Here is an 11,757-nt window from a genome sequence, read left to right on the forward strand (position 1 = left end):
TCCAGAGACTGTTGCCATTATGATTTTGCAGGATTTACTGTAAATAAAGCAATAGACACAGAATGGAAATGAATAGAATGAATAGAACAGAGAAGAGAAAAATAGCAGATAATATTTTGTAGACAGCTCCACAAATCCTGGAGCCCAGCCTCTCCCTAAAATTGGTTCTCTAGCTTGCAACTATCCGTTCCATCAAGCAAAGTGGTTTTAGGAAAAGACAGCATATGGCCAGACGCGGTGGCTCACACCTGTAATCCCAACACTTTGGAAGGCCGAGGTGGGTGGATCACGAGGTCAGGGGAGTTCAAGACCAGCCTGGCCAACATGGTGAAACCCCCGTCTCTACTAAAAATACAAAAATTAGCCAGGCATGGTGGCGGGCACCTGTAATCCCAGCTACTTGGGAGGGTGAGGCAGGAGAATCACTTGAACCCAGGAGGCAGAGGTTGCAGTGAGCCAAGATTGTGCCACAGCACTCCAGCCTGGGTGACAGAGCAAGACTCTGTCTCAAAACAAACAAACAAACAAAACAAACAAACAAACAAACCAGAAAGTTCTTCTTGGTTTACAGATCTTTGTTGTGACTCAAGCCATTGTTAATAAACAATGCAAAGCTAGGTAGTCTGAGAGGTAATACCATTGGAAAGATAATCTAGGAATACAAGGAACTCTGCATTTGTGAAGAGTTGAGCTACTGACCATCAATAAAATGTGCATTTCAAATAATTTGCCTGAATCATCCTGGTAGTCATAGAGGTGAACATTTTTGAAACAATTGTTCCAAATTGTGGGTACAAGTTACAACTAATTTCCCCCATTAATATATGTTAGCTGAATGCATTATAAAACATCTAATCTCTGTTCTTTGCCATCTAGTTTGAGTCATTTAAGTAATTCAGGCAAGATTCTGTAGCCACAGACATATATATGAACTTGGAGTTTTAAGAAAAGTTAAGGCCAGGTTCAGTGGCTCATGCCTGTAATCCTGGCACTTTAGGAGGCCAAGGTGAGAGGACCATTTGAGGCCAGGAGTTTGAGACCAGCTTGGGTAACATGGCCAAACCCTGACTCTAAAAAAATGCAAAAATTACCAGTGTGCGCCTGTGGTCCCAGCTACGAAAGGCGGTGGGCGGGGTGGGGGTGGGGGTGGGGTTGAAATGAGGGGGTTGAGGCTGGAGGATGTCTTGAGACCAGGAGGTAAAGGCTGCAGTGAGTTTAGATCGCGCCACTGTACTCCAGCCTGGGCGACAGAGTGAGACCCTGTCTAAAAAATGAAAAAGTTAAATTTGATTGTGATAGAAACTCAATAGAGAAATTCTGAAAAGCTGCTGCTTTTTAAATGTAATAATAGTGAGGTGTGCCTTTTCTTTGGAACTTCAAGTGCCTTAGTAATATTGTAATCACAGCCCAAGAGGTAAGTGGGAGTCAAGTGACATCATCCTGGGTCCAAAGGGACTGAGTATGTGCTGGAAAATCAAATTGGCACCTGCAAGACGCAGTTCCAAGGATGCAGTTCGCAGTGAGTTTTCAGACATGGATGATGTATGTCGCGTCGGACGACTGAGACAGCTCTCCACTTCCCCTCATCTAAGGGTAAGGAGGAACCCAGTTATCTGTATTGTTAACAAGCGCCTCCCCTTCTCTCCAGGTGACCCCGAGATCCGGACCACACTACGAAACACGGATCCAGATTTTAAAGGCCTTCGAATCCAAATTCCTCGTTTTACAAAGAGCCCACGGTGTGAAATGACTTGCTCATGGTCTGGTAGCTAATCGCAGATCTGCTTTCTAACTCCTACTTCCAAGACCCGGGAATCTACGGGTGTTGGAGAAGACCTCTGCTGAAATCGTCCAGAAGAGCTTTTTGAGGGAGTTTGTGACTCCCGATTCCCCAGCCCCGGGTAAGAAAAGGGTCGTGAACCTGCATTGCGAGGTGGTCTCTCCCTCACACCACCTCGGATGTCCCAAAACACGGGGAGAAAGTTGCCCGCCCCGGGCTGCGGCGGGGCCTGCTGCTCCGCCCCGGCGCTGGCGGGCGCGCTCCACACTGGCCGCCGAGGGGCGAGCGCGGGACCCGGCGGCGGGCGGCGGGCGGGGAAGGCGCGGGGCGTGGTTTGCCGCTTTCCGAGCGCCAAGGAGCTGAGCGCGCTCAGCTGCGCCTAGAGCCTTCGGCCGAACCTGAGAAAGCAGGAGAGCGAGCGAGCAAAAGGCGCGATCCAGAGAGCCAGGCAAGCGGGGCGCCGACCTTGGGCGGCCCCGGCCCGCGCTCTTGCCCCTTGGCCGGGCGGACGGTGGGTGAGCGCGGCCACAGGGCCCCAGCACCCCGGTGCGCCCTGGAGAGAGCGGGAGGGAGGAGAAGGGGCGACGGCGAGAGAGGGAAAGGTCCCTGAGCCGGGGGCGGGGGCGGCGGGAGACTGGAACCGACCCGATGCCAGGGTCCGAGCCGGGCCACGGGAAACTTTGCTCGGGTGGGGAGAGAGGGGTGCGCGGAGGGCGCCGCAAACTTGTCAGCGGGCGGGGCGCTCCGGAGATTGGAGCAAGCGCCAGCGGGTGGCGTTTGTCTCTCCGGGTTCTTTGTGTCACCTCCGGGCCCCAGCCAGCCGGTCCGCCCGGCTTGGGCAGGCGCTGCGCGGGAGGCTGTGCCCCGGTGCCCCGGCGCCCCGGCCGCCCCCTCCCGGGCCCAGGCCCAGGCCCCGGCGCTCGGGGGCCGCTGATTGTTTTCATTCCTCGCGTCACGCCTGGGCGGGAAAGATTTTGAACGCCGCGTGAGCTGGAAGGCGGATAGCCGTGGCGCAGAGATTGCAGGATCGTGGGCGGTGCGGGGCTCGCCCGGGGGACCCGGGAACCCGCGAGTCGGGGCGCACCGGGGCTGCAGAGGGCGCGGGGACTGGCGGCCCGGGTACTGGAGGGGCGGCGGCGGGCGCGGCAGCTTAGCGCCTCTGCGGGAGCGGGGGGCCCTCGGACGGCGGGGATTATAATTCCATTTCGATTGCTTGGGGTCTTTGTTGTCTGAAATTGCCTTTAGGGTCTGACGGTGGCACCTTCTCCTGCTTAGGTTATTTCTCTTCTGTTGAAAAGGGCGGGGCGGGGGCTGTGTATGGAATTAGTGCTGCTGGGAACATTAGCGCCTTATTTGATGGAGGCTGAGAAGTCCTGTGTAGCATCGCGTTTGTGGACGCGTGCTGTTTCCGAAAGTTATTTCCCCTCCCTCCGAGAAAGGGAGCGTCTGAGCTGGACGCCGCAGGCACGATTGTGTACAAGCACCGGCAAGTCGGAGCTAACCCGTGAGGGTTCTTTCGAGCCGCTCCACACTTGGCATCGCTTTTTTTTTCTTTTGAGTTTGTTTGATTTGAAGCAACTTTTGTCTGCTTTGCTAGAAGTTCCGAAGGCTTCGTTGCAGATACTATGTGGCTATGCTAGGATGGGTTCGACCATTTTTAGAGGTGGGGAATACAGTTAAACCATGCCGGGCCACACCTGGCCTTCTCACCGCTCCGGTACTTGCCACAGAGACATCGTAAACATGTTCAGAGCAGAGTGTTCAGCTCTTATGGGATGAATATTTGGTGTGTTTTCATGCTTTCATGCATGATTCTTTCTCCAAGTTGTCTTTCTGGAAAGCTGTGGAGACTCTCAAGGGCTTTTCCTGAGATAATTACTGAACGGCTTTAGCCGGGCCGGCCCCCTGGGGCGGTGGGAACAGGTGTAATCCTTATTAAGTTTTTTCGTGGTGAAGAATGGAGATGTCAAAATAAGTAAAAAGTGGAAATGTTCAGGTCTTTGTCCACGTTTTAATTAACAAAGCTTTATCTGAATTTTTAAAAAATCAAACTCAAACCACTTTTGGTCAGCTAGCCTTAAAATTGTTTGAAAAATCATGTGAATAAATTTACCCAATTAGAAATTGTTTAGCATTTCAGTGGATTCGTGTTAATTGTGTTGTAGGATATTGCAGAATGTTTAGAGAACTGAGTCACAATGAGGTTATTCTGAGTAGTGCTCTCACTAGCATAAGGTGAGAGTTAATGTAAAATTTAAAAACTGAATGAATCACATTTTAGTAAGTGAAGGAACGGGTGAAAAGCAATTGGTTCATTTTTCATTTTTATTTTTCATTACTTATATGTTTTAAATATATATTTTCAATAATTTCACAAGATTATTTATTTACTCAAACTCCTACGTATACCAGTCAGTGTGCTGGCTTCTGGGGATCTGAATAATAATAGTTACCCCTTATAGAATGCTTATTTTGTACCAGTAGATACTTTACATAGATTACCTTTTTACCTTTTTCATCTGTAATTGTTTATTGAGTACCTACAATGTCTTGTGCTAGGTGCTGGGGTGATAGTGGTGCACAACACAGCGGTGGTTCCTGCCCTTAGCTAGGTGGGGAATCTAGGCAGGAAATAAAATATATTGCTAAACTAATAGCAGGTTTTGAAAGGTAAATCAGATCACATCATTCTGTTCAAAACCCTCCATTGGCTTCCTGTCTCTCTCTGAGTGAATGGCAAAGACCTGACAGTGGCTCCCAGAGCACACCTCTTTTGGCTTCCCTGCTCCTCCATGCCTTTACCTTCGTATTTTATCTGCTGCTCTCCTCCCTACTCGAGTGTCTACAGCCAAACTAGCTTTCTTGCTGCATGAGGGCCTTTGGACTTGCTGTGCGCTGCCTGGAATGACCCCCTGGCCCTAGCTCCCATATCTCTAATGGCACTTGTTGACCTGACCCTCTTCACTTCTTTACTTGATGTTATTTTGTCAGTGAGCCTTCACTAACCTCCAAATTTAAAATCACAACCATCCTCGCGACTCCCATTCCTCCTTTCATAAGTTATTATTTTTCCTCCATAGCACTTATGGCTGCCTACCATATGTTGCTTGTTTATTGTCTGTCTTTTTCAGAAGGTTGTATATCCTTCAGAACTGTATTGGAGCTGTTTTATTCACTGTTACATCTTCAGAATCTGGAACAGTAACTGGCATATAGTAGGTCCTCAATAACTTGAATGAATGTTGAGTGGAAAGAAGGGTACAGCAGAATGCTGGGACATAGAATAACCAAGGCCTCCTAGAATAATGGTGAGAAGGCCTGTAGGTGGACGTGACATTTAACTGAGACTTGAAGATGAGAAGGAGCTAGCCATATTGTTCTGGCATAAGAGGTTGTAGAGAGGAGACAGGTATGGAAGAAAATCTGGCAGAGAAAGAGGATGCTCAAAGACCTCGAGGCGGGAAAGAGCTAGGAGGTGTGTGGATTTATTGAAACTGAGAGGTCATTGTGGCTGAGCACTGTCAAGTCAAGGGAGGGTAAGACTAAATGACAGAGTGGAAATCAGGTGTCAGATTATTCAGGGTCTTTCTGGAGAAATTAACATGAAATCCTCGTAGATAGCCTATTAACCCTTTTATGGTTTAAAAAACTGGGCATCAGGGAGATTGAATAACTTTCTGAGATTATGCAGTGGGTGAGTGGCAGAGCCTAGAATACAAAGCCAGGCTCACCGACTCTAACAAACCTATATTTTACCACTATGTCAAGATCAAAAGACATAGTCCCTATCCTGATGAAGCTGTTAGTTTAGTGTGGAGACAAGCTATTGCAGTATACACATGTACTCCTGGGGGCTGTGGAAGGAGGGAAGCCCCTAGTTCTGCTTGGGAGTGGGACAAGCCAAATTGGAAACAATATAATTTTTCCTTTTTTATTATTATGAAATATTTCAGATTGGCAACATCTTGATTAAGAAATAATATTAAATACAATAGCCTATTCTCTGAGTCTTCACTGTATGTTTCCCTCCTTTTTTTCTTTTTAAAGACAAAATACTTGCTTTCACATGTACAAAGGGTCTGTGTCATATGCCCCCTTTCCTACTTTCATCAAATAAAAGATTATGTCTGGAATAGTGCACATTCACTTATTTTATTTTTTTGAGACAAGGTCTCGTTCTATCACCCAGGCTGGAGTGCAGTGGTACGATCATGGCTTACTGTAGCCTCTACCTCCCGGGCCCAAGTGATTCTCTCACCCCAGCCTCCCGAGTAACTACCATGCGCACTACCATGCCTGGCTAATTTTTAAACTTTTTGTAGAGAAGAGATCTCACCATGTTGCCTAGGCTGGTCTCCAACTCCTGGCCTCAAGTGATCCTCCTACCTCAGCCTCCCAAAGTGCTGGATTACAGGCATGAGCCTACCCTTGGCCTCTTGTTTACATTTGAGAAGTTTTTGATGTATGTATAGACCTGTGAAGCTGCCTTCCTGTAGCCCCTTGCTATACCCTGAATCCCTCTTCCTCATGCAATCAATGATAGCTTTCTGACTCTGTGGATTAGTTTGCGTTTTTAGAATTTTATGTAAATAGAATCATGTAGTAAGTTCTGTTCTTTGCCTGGCTTTTGCTTAGCATAATTATTTTGAGACTCATCCATATCGTATCAATAGTTGATTCCTTTTTGTTGTTAAGTAGTACTCCATTGTACTGATAGACCCCAGTTCATTTATCTTTTCACCCACTGATAGACATTTGGGTTGTTTCTGGTTTTGGCTATTAAAAATAAAACTGCCATGAACATTATACACAGTCTTTGTATGTATGTCTTTCATTTCCCCTGGGTAGATGTCTAGGAGTAGAATGACTAGATCCTATGGTAGGCATATGTTTAACTTTTCAAAGAACTACTATACTTTTCCAAAGTGGTTATGTAATATAACCAAAATAGTCTATGAGAGTTCCAGTTGCTCCAAATCCTTGCCAACAGTTGGGGTGGTCAGGCTTTTATAGCCATTCTGTTGGTTGTGTAGTGACACTTCATTGTGGTTTTAATTTCTATTTCCCTCATGACTAATGACATTGAGCATCATTTCATATGCTTATTTACCATCCGTATATCTTCTTTGTTGAAGTGTCTTCTCAAATTTTTTGCCTGTTTTCTTGCATTGTTGTTTTCCTTCTTACTGAGTTTTGAGAGCTCTTTGTGTATTCTGGATGCAAGTCATTTATCAGGTATAAGATTTGCAAACATTTACATTCAGTCTTATCTTAGTCCATTTTGTGCTGCCATTATGGAATACCAGATTGGGTAATTTATAATGTTCAGAAATTTATTGGCTCATGGTTCTAGAATCTGGGAAATCAAAGATAGAGGGGGTGACATCTGGTGAGAGCGTTTTTGCTGTATCATTACATGACAGAAGGGCAAAGAGAGGGTGAGAAAGAAGCAAAATGGAGCTGTTTTATTCTTTTTATTTTATTATTTATTTATTTAAGACACAGTCTCTGTCACCTAGGCTGGAGTGCAGTGACACAGTCTTGGCTCACTGCAACCTCTGCCTCCTGGGTTCTAGTGATTCTTGTACCCTAGCCCCCCGAGTAGCTGGGATTACAGGTGTGCATCTCCACATTGGCCTTTTTAAAAAAATTTTTTGTATTTTTTTTAGAGACAGGGTTTCACTGTGTTGGCCAGGCTGGTCTTGAACTCCTGGCCTCAAGTGATCTGCCTGCCTTAGCCTCCCAAAGTGCTGGGATTACAGGCATGAGCCACTGCACCCAGCCTATTTTCTTTTTTTTTTTGAGACAGTGTCTCATTGTGTTGCCCAGGCTGGAGTGCAGTGGCTTGATCTCAGCTCACTGCAGCCTCCACCTCCCAGGTTCAAGCGATTCTCCTGCCTTAGCCTCCTGAGTAGCTGGGACTCCAGGTGCGTGCCACCACGCTTAGCCTGATTTATTCTTTTATAAGGAACCTGCTCCTGTGATGATGGCGTTAATCCTTTAATGAGAGCAGAACCCTCATAACCCATCACCTGATAAAAGTTCCATCTCTTAATACTGTAATATTGTAACAGTATTGCCTCTTAATAATGTTATAATGGCAATTAAATTTCACCAGAGTTTTGGAGGGGACATTTAAACCATAGCAAATTTATTACATTCTCTTAACAATATATTTTGAAGATACTGTTCTTAATTTTGATGAAGTACAATTTGTCAATTTATTCTTTATGGATTGTACTTTCGGTGTTATATTTGAGAAATCTGCCTAATTCAAAGTCAAAAAGGCTTTCTCCTATGATTTTTTTTCTAAAATTTTTATAAGGTTTTGGTTTAACATTTAGGTTCATGTACTTTAATTTTTGTTCATGGTGTGAATATGGGCGGAAGTTTACCCCATCTATGCCATGAACATTTGGTAATTTTTGGAGACAGTGTCTGGAGACCATGTCTGGTATAGGGATGAGGCGCATTTGTTCCCGGCATCTAGTGGGCAGAGGTCTAGGTTGCTGCTAGACACCCTACAGTGGATAGGTGAGATCCTCTCAATAGAGAATTATTCAGCCAAAGTGTTAGTAGTGCCAGGGTTGAGACACTCTAGGCTTGAGGTTTATTAATTTTATTGACCTCCATGAACCAGCTATTGGTTTCATTGATATTGTTTAATATTTTTCTAGTTTCCCTTTAATTGGTTTTCACTCAAATCTTTATTTTTTCCTCTCTTCTACTTTTGGGTTTAATTTGTTCTTATTCCAGTTTCCTTAGGTCATTGATTTGTGACTTTTCTTCTTTTCTGATATAGATGTTTAGTCTTTTAAATTTATTCCTCAGTACTACTTTAGTGACATGTCACAAGTTTTGATGTGGTGTGATTTTATTTGTATTTAGTTTAAAATACTTTTAAAATTGACTGGGCATGGTGGCTCACGCCTGTAATCCAAGCCCTTTGGGAGGCCGAGGCAGGGGATCACGAGGTCAAGAGCTCGAGACCAGCCTGGCCAACATAGTGAAACCCCATCTCTACTAAAAATACAGAATTAGCTGGGTGTGGTGGCATGTGCCTGTAATCCCAGCTACTTGGGAGGCTAAGGCAGGAGAATTGCTTGAACTCGGGAGGTGTAGGTTACCGTGAGCTGAGATCATGCCGCTGCAGTCCAGCCTGGGCAACAGAGCAAGACTCTGCCTCGGGAAAAAGAGAAAAGAAAGAAACAAGCAAGTCACTATGTGCAGCCCGCACTAAAGGAGTGGACTCCACTCCTTTCATCTCTCCTTTCTCTCTTTTCTTTCTCTCTCTCTTTCTCCCTTCCCCCCTTCCTTCCCTTCCCTCCCTCCCTCCCTCCCTCCCTCCTTCCTTCCTTCCTTCCTTCCTTCCTTCCTTCCTTCCTTCCTTCCTTCCTTCCGTCTGTCCGTCCGTCCGTCCGTCTAGCTCTGTCGCCCAGCAGGCTGGAGTTTAGTAGCACGATCTTGGCTCACTGCAACCTCTGCCTCTCTGGCCCAAGTGATCTACCTGCTTTGGCCTCCCAAAGTACTAGGATTATAGGCGTGAGCCTCTGTGCCTGGTCTAGAAACTAATTTTCTTAAACTAAATCCACTAAATTATCATAGAGCAGACCATTGCTGTTATAGAAACATATTTTAGAATACTGCAGAGTATTACAATATTCAGAACACCTGCACTTGGAGAAACCTCCCCTCCAGACAGGCTCTGCAGGGTGCACTGCCTCCTTTTCTTTCCTCTAGGCTGCATTAGGAGGAGGGAGGTGAATGGGGAGCAGGAATCAATCTTCCGGTGTTGACATTTTCCAGACCCTGAGAAACGTTGAGTTGAAAGATAAGTGTGAAAGCATCTCTTTCTTTTGATGGTGTGTGAGATGAAAAGCACTTGCTAATAGCCCCTCAGGTCAAAGTAACACATTTGACAAAAAGCAGCCTCAAGCTTTTGCTTGTCAGTGTCCATGTTTGATTGGAAACTTCAATCTGAGATGTGGTGCTTGAATTTTTGTAGAATTTGCCAATTACTTGTTGCTCTGGTTCCAGCTGACTTTTAGTCTCCCTTTGGGTACTACCACTGCATGCAGTTTGTTATCAGTGAGTAGCTCTTCTCTATCGGGCTGTGTAAATGTACCCCTGTTTAATTCATTCAACAAATAATTTTTTGAATACTTACTGAATCTGGGCTCTGACACACAGATGAAAGTCAATGTCTCTTGCCACTAGCAAGCTGTCTAGAAGCAGAAAGGCCCATAAGCAGAGGAACATGCAATCTCAGTGGTAGTCACTGCAGTGGAAACTGGTGATCACTGCAGTGGAAACATGAGCAGGGCAAAGCATGGTCAGCTAGAGCAGTGGTTCTCAAAGTAGGGTCCAGGGACCAGGAGTGGCCAACCTATTGAGTGTACCTTGACAGTGGGGCCCAGCAATCTGTGTTTAATAAGCCTTCTAAGTGATTCTGATGCATACCGCAGACTGTGAACCATGGGCATAGAGGATTAGACAGTCTCTGAGATTTTTTCCAGCTCTTCAAGTCTATGCGTATGGTTAAGAAATGTGATATTTACCCCATTGTATTTTTTTTTTGAGACGGAGTCTTGCTCTGTTGCCCAGGCTGGAGTGCAGCACAATCTCGGTGCACTGCAACCTTCGCCTCCTGGGTTTGGACTCCTGAGTAGCTGGGATTACAGGTGCACGCCACCACACCCAGCTAACCAGCTAATTTTTGTATTTTTAGTAGAGACAGGGTTTCACCATGTTGGTTGGTCATGCTGGTCTCAAACTCCTGACCTCGTGATCTGCCCAACTTGACCTCCCAAAGTGCTGGGATGAGCCACCGTGCCCGGCCCTACTCTGTTTTATTTTAAGAGCAGTAGTTGGCACTAATATCATATACAACATTAATTGCAATGTAGGCTGGGCACTGTAGCATATGCCTGTAATCCCAGCATTTTGGGAGGCTGAGGTGGGAGGATCACATGAGCCCAGGAGTTTGAGACCAGCCTGGGCAACATAGTGAGACCCCAATCACACACACACACAAAAATTAGCTGGGCTATGGTGGTGCATGTCTGTAGTCCCAGGTACTAGGGAGGCTGAGGTGGGAGGATTGCCTGAGCCTGGGGGATTGAATCTGCAGTGAGCCGTGAGAGACACAGTGAGACCCGGTCTAAAAAGAAAAAAACGAATGTAGGTAGAACAAATTCAGTTTTACTATATGTGTTGCTGAAGTGAGCATGTAAAACAAATTCAAAATGATACAGTTGTTTGGCAGTGGAACAATAGTAAATTTGATTTAAAAAACTTTATTATGAAAAATTTCAAATATATTCAAAGCAGAGATAACAGTAAAATGTACTCTTGTGTAACAATTACCCAGAATGAATATTATTAAATCCTGTCAATCTGGTTTTACCCATGTCCTCACATATCCCGCCCATGCTGGATTATTTTGAAGCAAATTTCATACATCATACCATTTTATCCTTAAATAATTGGATTTTAAATTATTTGAGATATTAAAGTGCTAGAAATCAATTTGAAACTGAATCACATGTAGCCATTTCCTGGTTTCCCTTACATTATAGATAAAACTTATCTGGAGCTAATTTACACAAAAGGTGAATAAAACAAAACAACAGGTGGACACATGTACATATATTCCTATTTGCATAAAACCTATTAAAAACAAGTATACTTTTGTTGTTGTTGAGGCAAAGTCTCGCTCTGTCACCCAAGTGGAAGTGCAGTGTGGTGTGATTATGGCTCATTGCAGCCTCGACCTCCTGGGCTCAACTGATCCTCCAGCCTCGTGTTTCGATGTTTTGTAGAGACGAGATCTCACTGTGTTGCCCAGGCTGGTCTCGAACTTCTGGGCTCAAGAAATCCTCCTGCCTTAGCCTCCCAAGGGGCTGGGATTACAGGCGTGAACCACTGTGCCCAGCAAAAATAAGTATAATTGTCACTACTGTGAATACATTTTATTA

The 11,757-nt window shown here is 45.4% G+C and overlaps 1 protein-coding gene across 6 annotated transcripts in view; it reads left to right on the forward strand.

Annotated features, from left to right (window-relative positions):
- The first annotated feature begins 2,126 nt into the window (after positions 1-2,126).
- SYNE2 (spectrin repeat containing nuclear envelope protein 2) overlaps positions 2,127-11,757 on the forward strand; it is a 376,660-nt gene continuing 367,029 nt past the window's right edge. For all 6 annotated transcript variants that reach the window (XM_028851601.2, XM_028851602.2, XM_028851605.2 and 3 more), the window contains exon 1: positions 2,127-2,291. The gene's annotated coding sequence lies outside the window, so the exon portion shown is untranslated. The remainder of the gene's footprint in view (positions 2,292-11,757) is intronic.

The sequence above is a fragment of the Macaca mulatta genome, chromosome 7, assembly GCF_049350105.2.
Source record: "Macaca mulatta isolate MMU2019108-1 chromosome 7, T2T-MMU8v2.0, whole genome shotgun sequence".
Taxonomy (NCBI): Eukaryota; Metazoa; Chordata; class Mammalia; order Primates; family Cercopithecidae; genus Macaca; species Macaca mulatta.